This window comes from Microplitis demolitor, chromosome 6, assembly GCF_026212275.2.
Source record: "Microplitis demolitor isolate Queensland-Clemson2020A chromosome 6, iyMicDemo2.1a, whole genome shotgun sequence".
Lineage (NCBI taxonomy): Eukaryota > Metazoa > Arthropoda > Insecta > Hymenoptera > Braconidae > Microplitis > Microplitis demolitor.
The window spans coordinates 10,310,703-10,325,509 of NC_068550.1; positions in this window are offsets into that span (position 1 = coordinate 10,310,703).

Sequence of the window (14,807 nt, forward strand, 5' to 3'; positions counted from 1 at the left end):
TTTTCGAGTTTGACAACTAAATCTTTTTAGTATCAAAAGAATTTGTTGTTTAATAGAAATAAAATAATTTTGTACATCTTGGAGTATTCAGTACTTCAACTTGAGTTACGCCTTTTCTTCTAATTTATTTTATTATTATTTAGGATAAAAAACTTGACTTCTCCATCCTAGACAACTAGATGACAGTGATCTTGTTTAGATTATTCAATTACTCCTATTTTTATTGTTTTTCTTTTTTTCCGTAAAAAAATAACTGGCCCTGCTTATCTTAGTCAGCTAGAGTACTTGGTATTTTAGCCTTGATGGCCAAATGACCAGGAATTTTTTCAGCTCCCTTTTTTTAAATTTAAATTTCAAAAATAACAATATAAATTGTAGTCATTTAAAAAATTTTAGCATTCAATTAATCAGTGCAATTAAAAAAAAAAAAAAGTTAACAAATGAACGATTATCTCATTAAAATATTTTTGTTTGTCACTTATTTCATTCAGTAAGTTATTGAAAAATTCTTAAAATCAAGTACATTACAAATAATTTTGTTCAATCAGCTCTGATTTTAATTTAATAACTAAACTGTCTCGTCAGATTTGATTAGTGTTCGTCACTGTTCGCTAATAAGTTTTATCTATTCAAATAATGCCCAGATTGCTGCCAACGTTTCAACAAAAATGGCAACGCATCTTTCAAAAACTGCAATTGCCACCTGGAGTGTATGAACCTAGTGATAATAGCATTTATTGTACTTTCTGTAAAGTTAACATAACATTCGTTACGAAGCGTGACATTGATCGTCATCATGAAAATAGCAGGCATGTGAGTAATGCAAATCTTCGTACTGAACCTCCGCACGCAGACCAAGATGCAGTTGAAGCATGCCCTGTTCGTAAGAGCACTTTTAATTACGAGCTAAGCGAAGCACTCATGGCTGCTGATATACCACCAGAAAAACTCAATAATACGCTGTTCCGGGAATTTCTGCAAAAGTATACGCTGCAAATGATACCTGATCCATCAACGTTGCGTAAAACGTATGTCAACACCGTATATGAAATGCGTTTGGAAAATATTCGAGAAGAAATTGCAGATCATCCGATTTATATATCTGTTGATGAAACAACTGACTCACAGGGACGTTTCATCGCACACGCGATAATTGCTCCATTGATTGCTGGTAACATAAGTACGCCAAGATTAATTAAATGCAGCGAAATACCGAGAGCTGATGCTGACAACATTGTGTTATTTATCGGATGCTCTTTGTATAAATTATGGCCTGGTGGAAACCAGAATAATCATGTTCTTCTGTTCCTTTCTGATGGAGCTCCGTACATGGTTGCTGCAGGAAACCTACTTCGAAGAAATTACGAAAAAATGATTCACATCACTTACCTCGCCCACGGTTTTCACAGAGTTGCTGAGGAAATTCGGAATTCCTACGAAGACGTTAATCGCGTTATCACCAATACAAAATTGGTTTTTTTAACGTCACCAGAAAGAAAAAGATTATTTAAAGAGATGCTGCCTCATATTCCGCTTCCTCCACAACCAATAATCACTCGCTGGGGCGAGTGGCTAAAAGCCGCCTCATATTATAGTGAAAATTTCCATTAAATCCAACGAGTAATGAATGCAGTAATTCCTGAATCTGCTGTTGTGCGTTGTGTTCAATCTCTTTGGAAAAGACGTAACCTTTATCGAGATTTTGATTTTATCCATCGAAAATTTTCAATTATCCATCACGTGATCACTAGATTAGAGACCAGAGGTATGGAACTAGAAGAATCAATCAATATTGTAGTGAATGCAGCTAGACAAATTATGATTGACATCGAAATTCCTGACTTTGTATGCCAAAAAATGGAAAATGTTTTAGTTAGAAATAATGGTTTCACTCAGACTTTATTGAATATTTTCCTATGGATGAAAGGTGACCAACGATCAGTTATTCCTGCGACATGGAATGATAATGATGTGCAGTGTATGAGTCATGCTCCTATTACAACATGTGATACGGAAAGATCATTCTCGGACTTTAAAACTGTTTTTGAAGTCAAGCGTCATGGGTTTACACTCGATAACTTGGAAAAACACATGTTTATTTATTTTAATAGCAGATAGAAAAATAATTGATTACTTTTTCCTATAAGTTCAATTAAATTCATGTAGAAATTGCAGCTGAGAAATAGGTTTTTTCAAATTTATTAATGTTAATAATGTAACAATAATAAAGAATGTTAACATGAATTTTTCGGTTTTTAATTAGCAAATTGGTCTCACTAAGTTATCGTTATCTGAGTTACGGTATGGCTAACGCTCTTTAATCTGTTTCATATGATCCAGCGAACTATTTCTTTGATTTTTCATCTACTCAATCCATAAAAAATTCTTGAGTTAATCTATCAAACCCACCTGGATTTCGTTCGTTAAACTGTCACCACTATAGTTCTTCTATCCAACCTTTCAAGTTCTACTCTGCTAAACATCCTGTTTACCGACATAGATATCATTTATAAGACTACTCTTTTCATTGTCTTCCTATATGACCTTCCAATTATTCTACGCTCTATCCCACGAACTAGTCTGAATATTATCACATGAATAATACTTCCTACTTCTTTTTATTAGAGCTCGAAAGTATCCTATTCTTTATCCTACTAACTTGGCTCAATGTTGTCCTTTTGCTTAACGTCAAAAATATTATACCATAAATCCCAGTCATTAGCCTTGACATTGTCCTTCAAATTGTCTTTCCAAATGTTCTTTCAGTTGAGCTTTAAGATATTTATAAGGTCAAGTAAAAGGACTATTTAAAGAATAACAGCGAGACGAGCTAACAGGATAAACAATAGAATAATTTTAAGGTCAACTGAAATAAACTGGAAAAAAAAAATTCCTTTTGCTCATACTGCTAACGAGTCTGAATATTTGCGTTCAGATAGTCCTTCCTATTGTCCTTTAATCCAACGGGAAAACTTATAACCGGGCAGCGTTGGTACGACGTGAGAGTGTGGCTCTCTCGCTGTCCTTGTTGGTTTTGGTCTTTCTCTCTCTCTCTCGTTACAGTCCGATTGCTGAGTTCGGCTGAGTTAGGTGCTAGACCACAGGGGATGATCTCGCGCAGCAGGTGACCCTAAATTGGTCCTTTGCGCATAATTAGGTAGGGGTCATCAGAGGTTGGGACCTAAGGGGATTCGAATTGAATCGACACTCAAGTGGAAGCGCTGACACCGACAGCAGCATCATTAGCTATTCGATTCACTCATTGAAAATTTTCTAGTTTAAAATATCTTTGTTCTTTTGTATAAACTGGTTAATAAAAACCAAAAATTTAAGTGATAAGTGAGAGTGTCCAGCATCAAGTTCCAGTCCGATAGCAGTATCAAGTCTCATATCAACAGTCAGGATCCAGAAGAGGAGGTCCACGATGCAGCGGCGTCCAGTTCCGTCGGTACGTCGAACACAATAAACCAGATAAGATTTATGATAAAATTATTATTTTATATCTCTCTCTTCAACGTAATATTTTACGCTAAATAATTGCTGATTTTATTACCCCGTGTCCATTAAATAATTTCGTATAAATATATTTATTTGTTGTCGCTGGACATTTATTATTTTATAAGTAAAGGGGAAATTTTGTACATATCTGGGGATTTGGTTAAATAAAATTAATTGTATATAATAATTAAATTAAGTCTGAAAGAAATTACTTTTCATCACCAGTGTCTTTAGAATAAGTTAAATTTCAGCCGCGTGTCCGGTCAAGACGAGTCGACCCATCCCTGAGATCTATTTCCCGCGTTCAGAACCAGCAATATAATAATTAAAATTCATATTTATAATTAATAATTAATTATTTAATCGGGGAATTTTGTAACTGTGGTTCGTGGCTACTGGACACGAAGTAGCCAAAGGTCACCGTTATATTTGGCGCCCAACTCGGTTTCCTCGTTTTGGAAAATTCTAGACCTGGTGATAAAGAAAAATTAAATTTGGAAATTTTGGAAAATTAAATTAATTAAATATTTTACCGTTGAAGAGAGAAATACTGGTATTATAAATCGTAAATTGGATTGATACTCTGATAAATTATACATATATTGGTTGCCCAAAATTATTTAAACTGAATTTTTTATAAAATAATTATAACATTAAATCATAACTGGCTAAATAGCGCGTAAAATTCTAAAATTTTAAAATATAAAATATCGAGTGAAAAATAAAATTAAAATTGAAATCGTGGTAGTGAAAAAATCGATAAATTCCGGTGGTCTCGTGAAGACCAAGACAAGGTCATCGTCTTACGCGTTGGTCGTACACGTTACTCGTAGTATATACAATAGGTACGACACGAAGCTTAGAGAAATAAACACAATAAAATCACTTGTTGTTTCTTTGTAAATTTTCTCTGGAAAAGAAACTAAAATAAGCTAAGTAAAATAAAATAAATTAGTAAATAAAATTTATACACTTTCAAGACTAACAGTGACAGTAAAATTTTTGTTATAATAAAATTAATTGAATTAAAATCGTGAAAGAAAATTCATTAGTAAAATCACAAGTTAAATTTTCAATAAAACAAAGACAAATAATTTTAATTACTTTGGTTTAAAATAAACCACTGTTTGAATTATTAAAATAAGTTTAAGTAAAATTCATTAAGTGAATGAGTCATTGCAATATAATTGTTTGATAAAAATAATATTATATTCAAATTTTAAAATAATTTACTCACTAGACTTAAGTCTAAGTAAATCTTTCAATCAAATAAATTAAACTAAATAGCTAAAATCCTTATCGTTTAAAATAGAATTCAGGGCTTAAAGTTTTAAGCGTCGGAAAAATTATCAGTTAATAAATAAAATAAAATAGTAGCTTAAAATTTTAGCCATTGTCTAAAAATTTTCTTTATAATAATTTTAAACAAATTAAAATTTAATAGATTTGGGGTTTATTACTTAAACTATTATAATTAATTTGGATAAAGAAAAGTTAATTTACAAAGACTGTCATTGTTAGGGATTACTGAGTCATAACTGTCGTCACCTTGTAATTAAAATAAATTCTTAATGCAGTAACAAATATTAAATTTTAATTTTAATAAGTGACAAAAGAAATATTTAACTTATTTGGATTTACTACCGGTAATTAAATTTTATCTTTAAGTATTATTGGGGCTCGTAAGCTGCTTGTCTTACCTGCCAATATAAATCAAAATTAAGTCCCAATATTCATATTATGAATAACACTCGACCACTGACGCATCAAAATTCAAAGCGTTCGGTCCAACAATCGGGTAGGCGGGAAAGTGAAGAGATAATCTTCGAAGGAATTAGTTCCTCAAACGGCAGGAATCAGAACAGGGTAGTGCATTCACCACCCTCGACTACCTGTACGATAACGTCAAGCACTACGGTTTTGTCAGCGAACTCGACGATGTCAAATCCTAGTTCATTACCCGTCATACCAAATCTGACCGTGACTGCAGACACCCCACAACAGGTTAGACCGCCAGTAAGGCGCAGCTTGGGGAACACGGTAGCAACTTCTACGTCTATGGTCACGACAATGACCACCACTATACCAATCACTACCGCGACTCTACCCAGTACCGTCGTTACTACACCTATTACTGTTACAACTTCGTCTGGGTCAATTCAAACGAGCGACCCACAGGCCGTTAATACAAATGAACAATCAAATTTTAATTCGACAAATATTAATGATAATTTACGGGCGTCTTTGGGTGAAGTACCCATAGAAAACCCCCCACCGGTACTTTCTCAACAAATTCAGCCTAATACGGGATCCGTTTTTCTTCCTGGCACCGTTCCAGTTCCCGGACAGGCTGATCAAGCGACAACTCAAGCTGTCCTGGCTCAGATTTTAAATTGTCTACAAAATCTGACCTTAGCTATGAACGCGCAACCGGTGAACAATCCGCAAGTGCCTGTACAGACAATTACACAAACTGTTCGCGAGATAACTCACAGTTTTGGCGACGGGGAGTGTAGTACAGGTCACTTGAATCATGAAAATAGGGCTGCTACGACCTCAGCCCTCCCGGTAAATTTACAATCAAGTACCAGTGGAATAAATAATGTTTACAACAATACGGCCGGTCTCAGTAATAATAATTATAATAATAATTTAAATAATAATTTAAACAATAATAGTAATAATTACTCCATTATTAATCCTAGCGTAATTCAAAATAATAATTTAAGTAATAATCCACCAATAAATAATTACAACAATAATTCTGAAATATTACGGGATAATTTATTCGCTGGAAATACTAATAATTTCAATGGGAATTACGCCGGATATCGGAATAATAATGGCCAAGAAAATCTCCAAGAATATTATGAGCAACCTGGAGCAAATAATTTGGTAATACCTAATGCTGCGGCGGTTTCGCTACGTAAATGGCGCGACATCAGGGAAATTGTCAGAGCGTGGCCAGTACGTTATCCACAGGGCAATTTATCAGCCAATAGTTTCTTGGCTTCATTTGAAGCCATGGCGTTTCGCGAGGGTTGGCTTATAACGGATTATGTAAAAATTCTTGGATATATTTTTACTGGAAAAGTTACTAAGTGGTACGACGTGTACAGCAGACATTGGTCTGATTATGAACATTTTAAACGGGAATTTTTAAGAGCATTCGGCTCACAAAAGACGGACACTCAGTTGTTGATGGAACTTGGTCAGTTACGACCAGAATCCGGTGAATCATCAATAGATTTTACATTTAGAGTTCAACAAAAATATAGTGAGATGCGTAATCCACCTCCTGAATCAGAACAGGTTACGTGTATTCGTAATCACTTGCCTAGGAATCTTTCCACCTTAATATTCTCTAGGTCAGTAAATACTTATGATGACCTCTTATCGGTATTACATGAGGCCACCGCGCTACTAGAAGAAAATAAACGCGCGTCTGAGCCATCCGATAAGTCGCATGCCAAAACAAAAGAAAAATCGCGATTCTCAGCAGTGCATTCGTTCCCGCGTACTCCAATTTTGGTTGATATGATGAATGATAAACAACCACTCGTTATCGAGGAAATTAGAGAAGGTGATGACGGCAAATTAATTGTTTGTGCATCGACAGCTACTGTCCAAACTCCTGAAAATAATTTCTCATCAGATAGATCTCCAAATAATCGAGTACGTTATTTTTATAACGCGAATAATAATGGCAACTCGAATGTCATATCGCGTACGTTTAGTGAAGTTACTGCTAGTCGTAATTTCGACCAATACTTTTGTTTTAACTGCGGGCAAAATGGTCATACATTTGAACAGTGCATTAATAACAGAGTAGATGTCTGTAATTTCTGTTTTAAAATAGGACATGTCAGACAAAATTGTTTTAGAGTCATGCAGTCAAATAAGAATTCGAATAATAATAATTTTAATAATAATAATAATAATTATAACTTGAATCGTGGGCAACCAAATGTAAATAATTTTAATAGGGGAAACCCGAACCCAATTGTAAATAATTTTAAAAGAAATGATAATCGAAATAATCGTGGTAACCGTTCGAATCGTTTTGTTCGTAATAATAACGTTAATAATAATTATGATAATGTCAATAATGTAAACAATCCAAATTGCGTCGAAATACAACCGACCAGTGCTGGCAATATTAGTCGTACTGATCGTTCAAAAAACTAGCTTCGCCCTCCTATTCCCCGAGGAAAAAGGGCGCGAAAGCTAGAGAATCGTTAAAACAAATAAGAAGGGGAAATCGGAGCCCTAGTAGCTATCGTTCACATCAGTCCTGGTTAAATAAACCAAATAAATTAAAAATAATTAAGCTAAATAATGTAACAAATAATAACTCGGAACCAGACGGCGGCTTAGAGCGTACTGTCGGTCCAGTTGTAAATATCAATGTTGAAAATTTAAAAAATTTAAGTTCGGAACCAGACGGCGGCTTGGTGCGTACTGTCGGTCAGAACGAACAATTCAATTCAGTTAAGGTAATAAATTTTAATTCGGTACCTGACGGCGGCTTAGAGCGTACTGTCGGTCCGGTGGACCAAATCATTAATGAAGGTCTAGTAGATAGAGGTTTAATAGTGAGACCTGACGGCGGCTTAGAGCGTACTGTCGGTCCAGATGAAGAATCGGATTATGAAATTAGAAAAGATTTATTTTCGAGACCTGATGGCGGCTCAGAGCGTACTATCGGTCCAGTCGTGTTAACCAGTGGTGAACGAATAGGTGACGTTATATTAGAGAATCAAGTATTAAACTTGACTAGCTCCGTTTTAAATAATAATGATAATAAATTTGAGACTGAGGTCAATTTATTTGACCTATGCAGTCCAGTTATAGAGAAAAATAATTTATCTCACGTCGTAGAAAATGAAATTTGGTATGATGCTATCGATGAAATTAGTAGTGGTAGTAATTTAGAAAATTTGGATGTCGAAGAAAATCCATTCGCGCAGTTTTGCGATTTATATGATAATGTGAACGGTTTATCAATATTTAATAATTTATCTGTTTTAAATAATAACGTATCTAGTTTTAATAATTTATTGGTTTTAAATAATAATTTATCGGTTTTAAAAAATGACAAAATTAATCCATCCATTTTAAATTCTGACGAAATTAATCACTGGGAAGGCTTGAGGGAAGAAGCACCGCCCATGGTTAATTTACCAATGTCTAATAATTTATTTGAAGAAATTTGTGCCGGTCTTGATCGTTCTGTTCTTTCGGTTGAAAATGATCCGAACGGAATACATCAAAAAATCTTAGCGACTTTAGAGGCTAGCGATTGTATTGTGTCAATTGGTTCAGACGAATCGGAAGAACCAAGTTCCGTAGACGTCCCCGGTATGCCATACCTATGTGGTCTGGAGCCACTTGAGAGTGATGAGGAGACTGAAGAAGAGTGGGAGGAAGAATTTGACCCAGGACTAGAACCTGAAGGTCCAGCTGTTAGTCATAGCTCTCCATCACCGTGTTCTTCGCCTTCGCGCGCGTCGTATCTTCCTGAGATACTCAGAGATAAAACATTACCCTCACGTATCACCAATCGTATTGCATCTCGGACCAAATTTTACACGGGTACTGGTCCTGTTCCACCAATGATTACAGCTCGTATACCGGTGTCCATCTGGATATTCGGGGTGCAAGTGAACGGTATTATTGATACGGGAAGTGAGAGGTCCTACATCAATCGGCGAGTGTATGACCAAATACGTGGGCTTAGCTCTGGTCAATTACAACAGGATGATACGAACCGTCGGGGAGTTCTTCTCGCGAATCATACCCAATGTAAAACTATTGGGGGAGCTCCATTCATCATTCAAATCGGTACAATAGCAGGAGAGCAGTATTTGAGTGTCCTCGAGGACCTGAGCTATTCAGTAGTCCTAGGTATGGCTTTGCTCTTTAGTTTGGGATATTAATCGATTGCGCTACGAAAACTTGGCAATTTAAAGACACTAACGAAAATCATCCATTTGAATTAATAAATTGTCGCGATAAACGAACTAGTTGTCAAACGTTGACTTCGGATCAACAAAAAGATTTTGATGTATTTTTAGAATCGGAAATGTCTAAATTCGCGGAGTTACCGAACCAAGGCCTAACTGACCTCGTGCAGCATACGATCGTCTTACAACCGGGAATTAAACCCATTTAAATCCGTCCGTATCGGCGTAGTCCTGTTATTGCGGTGGAATTAAATAAACAAATAGACGAACTGCTCGAGAAAGGCTATATTAGGCCTAGTAACAGTTTCTGGTCGTGTTCTCCGGTAATGGTGACCAAAGCCTCGGTTGGTTGGCGTTTTTGCGTCGACTATCGACCAATCAACAAATATACTATTTTACCTGCGCACCCCCTTCCTAATATGCTACGTATTTTAAGTGCTCTTCATAACGCGAAGTATATTACCACCATGGATCTCAAGGAAGCGTTTCATCAGGTTTTAATGGCACCAGAGTCCATTCCTTACACTGCCTTCTCTGTCGAAGGTAGGGGGCAATTTGAATGGATTCGCATGCCTTATGGTCTCGCGGGAGCACCATCAACGTTTCAAAAGGCCATGGATAAGCTTCGCGAAAGGTTTATCGAGCGAATACATAAGAGAAACCTACCGAGTTCTTGGACTGAAAAAGTCTTCGCGTACCTGGACGATTGGGTAATTATAAGTGAGAATTACGATGAGCATAAAGCCATTTTGTCTCTTGTTTTTGAAATCTTTCGTGAGACTGGATTATTAATTAATCCAAGTAAATGCAAATTCGCGCGATCTGAGGTAAAATTTCTTGGCTTCATTGTAGATAGCGAGGGTCTACGACCTGACCCTGAGAAAATAGCACCCATCGCGAATTTCCCTCGTCCAACGTCTCGTAAGCAAGTACGCAGTTTCTGCGGGCTTGTAAACTGGTACCATAGGCATTTACAAAATGTCGCGAAGGTCCAAGGACCCCTGAATAAATTGTGTAGCGTTAATACTGAATGAAAATGGGGAGATGAGGAAGAGAAGGCTTTCCAGGATCTTAAACAAGCTCTGGTCAACGCTAAGCCTTTGGCTGTACCACAGCCAGATCTTCCGTACTATCTATATACTGACGCGAGTGATACAGGGTTAGGCGCATTCTTGGTTCAAAAAGAACCACATACCGGAAAAGAGTTCCTTATAATATGCTTAAGTAGACCGTTACGAGGTGCCGAAACACGATATACTACGACCGAGAAAGAGTGTTTGGCGGTTGTATGGGCCGTAAGAAAATTAAGATGTTATCTGGAAGGGTTACCGTTTGTTGTAGTTACCGATCATGCTTCATTGAAATGGCTCCATACTTTAAAGAATCCGAACGGTAGGCTCGCCCGCTGGGCCATGGAACTCTTGGCCCACCAAATTACGATCGAACATCGTCGTGGAACCGAGAATGAAGGCCCGGATGCCTTATCGCGCTTATACGAGGACCAGGAGCCGGTAGAGTGGTCCGAAGTCCTCGATGAAATTAAGAATAAGGGTGTAGATCTAGTACATATTCAAGTTCGCTCATGGTACGATATAAAGGAAGCTAACGTTATAAAATATCCTGAGAATTTTGTTGATTGGCGTATAAATAGTGAAGATAAACTAGAGTATTATAAACCTGATTACTTAAAAGAGTATATTGACGATCAAGACGCATGGAAATTGGTTTTAACAGAGAATGAGATCCCCGATATTTTAAAGAAAAACCACGATGTACCGGATGCGGGTCATTTGGGTCGCGATAAGATGTATCATCGGATACGCACACGCTACTACTGGCCTGGTATGTATCGCGATGTCGGCGAGTATGTTGAGATCTGTGAAACTTGTAAAAAGGTCAAATATAAACAGACCTCGTCTCAAGCGCCGATGCGCACGCGACAGCCTATCGAACCTTGGGCCATAGTCGCGGCCGATGTGACTGGCCCATTTCCGCGATCTAAAGCCGGTTATCAATACCTTTTAATTGTACAAGACCTATACACGCGCTTCATTGAGGTCTTTAGACTTCGTAAGCAGACGGGATTAAATGTTAAAGAGAGTTTACGTCGTGTTTTCTCACGCTGGGGATACCCTCTGTTTTTAATCACAGATAACAGCAAAGAATTTATTAACCAAGAGATTAAAGATTACTTAAAAGAAACGGGAGTAAAGTCAGTACCAACCGCGATCGCGCATCCTCAGAGTAACCCGGTTGAAAGAATTAACCGTACTCTTAAACCAATGATTCGAGCATTTATTTCGAAAGACCAGACGTCGTGGGATGAGCACTTAGGCGAATTCCAACTTGCTTATAATAGTAGTTATCATGCCTCACTGCACATGTCGCCATACTACTTGGTTCATGGCAAAGAACCACGGCTGTCGGGTAAAATTACTGAACTCGAAATAGATGATTTGGATATCGATGACACTGCATGGCGTACTCGGGTTAATCGCCTTGATCAATTACGGCATAAAATTGAAGAAGTAATGAGAAAAGAAAGTGAAAAACAAGCCGTATATCACGATAAGGGACTTAAAGAGCCACCCAAACTGCAAGTGGGTGATCCAGTATATTACCCAAATCGAAAATTGAGTAAGAAAGCCGACCAATATTCGTCTAGTTTGGCTAGTAAATTCTTAGGACCAGCCATTGTTAACAAAATCTTTAGTCCTTTGGTCGTTGAGTTAAAATCAGAGACTGGGAAAATTTTGGGCAATCATTATGTACCCGATTTAAAATTGCCTAGGCGCAGCCAAAGGCTGATGAAGACCGTTTAACTTTCCTTCAGCTTCCGAGCCCCAATCTCAAGTCTGGCGACGGGGAGTATAACCGGGCAGCGTTGGTTTACGACGTGAGAGTGCGGCTCTCTCGCTGTCTCAGTCTTGATTTGGTCTTTCTCTATCTTTCTCATCGCAGCCTGATTGCCGAGTTTGGCTGAGCTAGGCGTTAGACCACAAGGGATGATTCCACGCAGCAGGTGACCGTAAATCGGTCATGTGCGCATAATTAGGTAGGGGTCATCGGAGGTTGGGGCCTAAGACGACTAGATAAAAGAGACGATTCAAGTGCAGGCGAGGAATTCAATTCAAGCGACACTCAAGTTCAAGTGTTCGGCTAGATAGATCGACACTCAAGTCGAAGCGCTGACACCGACAGCCTCATCGTTAGTTAGTCGATTAGTTCGTTGGAAGAATCCTTTTTTATATTTGTTCTTTCATATAAACTGGTTTATAAAACCAAATTTAAGTGAAGTGATTTGCCACAGTGTCAAGCACCAAGTCCATCAACAGCCCAGGAACTGGAAAGGAAGTCACACTAGGATTCGCCATGCAGCGACGCCCGATTCCTGCAGTACGTCCTACTCAATAAAATCCAGATAAGATTTATAATAAATTTATTACTATTTATCTCTCTTCAACGCGATCTAGCGTAAATAATTATTAGATTTTATTTTTCCCGTGTTCATTAAGCTTGGTGCGTTAAATAAATTTATTTCATTGTCGCTGAACACTTATTTATTTCTAAAGGAATTAAATTAATAAGCAAAGGGAAATTTTGTATATATTGGGAATTTGGTTAAATAAAATTTGTTATATAATAATTGAATTAAGCCTAAAAATTACTTTCATCACCAGTGTCTTTAGAATAAGTTAAATTTCAGCCGCGTGTCCGGTCAAGACGAGTCGACCCATCTCTGAGATCTATTTCCCGTATTTCAGAACCAGCGATATAATAATTATAATTTATATTTATAATTAATAATCAATTATTTAATCGGGAAATTATTTAACTGTGGTTCATGGCTACTGGACACGAAGTAGCCAAGGTCACCGTTATAATATATATATATATATATATATATATATATATATATATATATATATATATATATATATCGGTGAGGGTCGGGCAATGCGGGGTACCCCCGAAATTTTATAAAAAAAAAAATTTTGTCCTAAATGCTCTTTAAATATTCAAAAATCACTTTTGTAAATGTAACTGAGCATTATTTTCAATTTTTTTCGTTAACATTACTAAAAAATCTAGTGTCAATTGAAAAATGTTAATGATTCTTGTTTCATGATGAAAACTATGAAAATTTTCTTTATTTCTTTGTATCGAATAATCATGTCAAATATTATTTTTCTTCATATTAATGACTTCCAAAATCCATAAATTTTTTGTTCTTACAGGGGATACCCCATTTTGCCCGTTGACATGGAAATTTTTTTTTTCAATGGTAATCGACAATTTTTGCTATTTACTTTGATTATCATTAGAAAAAAAATACATTTAGCGTATTAGAGTCCTTGAAAACTTAGTATGTCCTTAAGTACTCCGTTTTGCTCGGCTCTTCCCTAGATATATGCTTTTCATCAGACAAGCATACATACGTAAAGCATTTCTATACATTCTTCAACTCTTATATTTGTCTACGTATAGTTGAATATTATTAAAAATTTCTCCACAATCCATAATTAAATTAAAAATATATACCTCATCGACATACATTTTACATCCATGTTCACTTATATATTTAAATATATATCGACATACATATTCGTATGTATGTTGACCTGTATGTTTTCATCTAGGTTGACATATATGCAGATTGGGGTGCGTCATTTCGGAACGAGATTTTTTTTCTCAATCTTATCAGAAAAAAATCATAGTTCACTACAAAAAAAAAAAAAAAAAATTTTCGGAAGAAAAAAAAACCCATGTTGATTACAGACCTAGGTCATTAAAAAATTCAATTTCTCATTTATATAACACAGGAAAAATTTTTTTTAAGCTTTGACTATATTCAACTCGTTAGCAGATCAATAGATCTAATAAACTAATGCATATTTTTGTAGTCAATTCAACTCTGTACAAAAAAGGTCTCGTATTATTTTTTGGTAAATTCATATGTTCAAATTTATTAAAGCTCGAACTAAAGTTATCGCCTTTTATCGACTTTTCAAAAAATGTTGAACAATATTTTTTCTTGACAATTTTATTCTCTACAAGTTATTTTCAGTCAAGTTTTTTCAAATCCTGTATTGTTATCTAGTTATTTTCATTTTAATGTGAAGTTTTTAATAAAGTAGTATTCCGATGGATTTCAAAAGCTTGACATCAAAATAAAAATAACTAGAAAACTACATGGAATTCGAAAAAACTTGATGAGAAAAAATTTGTAGGGAATAACATCGGCAAAAATAAAATCCAACGACTGTTTGTGATAGGTCTAAAAAATTCGCTCGAAAAGTAGAAACCCGACCAGAACTTTTGATAAGGACCTGACGAGACCCT